Genomic DNA, 893 nt, shown 5'->3' on the forward strand with positions numbered 1-893 from the left:
GCAGGAATGGAAATCAAACCAAAAATCGATAAAAATCAGGCAGCAACTGAATGGGTCAAAAAACAAAGAACGAATATAAGGTAAACAATCAGATGAGAAGGGAAGAAATCTGGAAAATGCATAAATATAGTAGCAAATATAGAAAACTCCTGGAACAACCTCATGTTGATCAGGATAAAATGCAGAAATGGCTAATGAGAAGCAATTTTAAACCAAAGGATGAAAGGCTAATATTGGCAGCCCAAGATAGTGGATTATGTACACGTTGGTGTATAAAGTCCACTGAACATGTGAAACAGACAAATGTAGGTTTTGTAAAAGAGAATTGGAAACAGTTGCACAACTTGTTGCTGGCTGAGATATACTAATGGCAAAAGGACTGTATACTGAAAGGCAAAATAATGTGGCAAGACTATTGCACTGGGGATTATGCGAACTTTATAATATTGAAGCAGCTGAAAACACAGGAGACATAAGCCACAAAATATCATAGAAAATGATGACATCTACATCGCATGGAATCACCCATTACTAATAGTTCAAAAGATAGATGTGAGAAAAACATATTTAGTAGTCCATGAAAAGAAGCCAAAAGTAGCATTGAACATTGAAATCGCTACTCCCAGTGAATACAGTGTCTTGAGTACAGAGAGACAATATTAGGATTTGCAGGCAGAAATGAGAGCAATGTGGAAGGAAGATACCTAGACATTTCCAATAGTAGTAGGAGCAATGGGTCTTATAAAAAAGAATCTAAAATCGTATATAGATATGTTACCTCTACATGTTAACTCCATACTAACTGCAGGAGTCATTTCTGGGCACATTGCAGGTGTTGTGAATTGCACTTCTGGCTGACATCAAAGATTGAAACAATACTAATTTTGTGAACT

The sequence above is a fragment of the Protopterus annectens genome, chromosome 1.part1, assembly GCF_019279795.1.
Source record: "Protopterus annectens isolate FY-2018-M chromosome 1.part1, PAN1.0, whole genome shotgun sequence".
NCBI classification, from domain to species: domain Eukaryota; kingdom Metazoa; phylum Chordata; order Ceratodontiformes; family Protopteridae; genus Protopterus; species Protopterus annectens.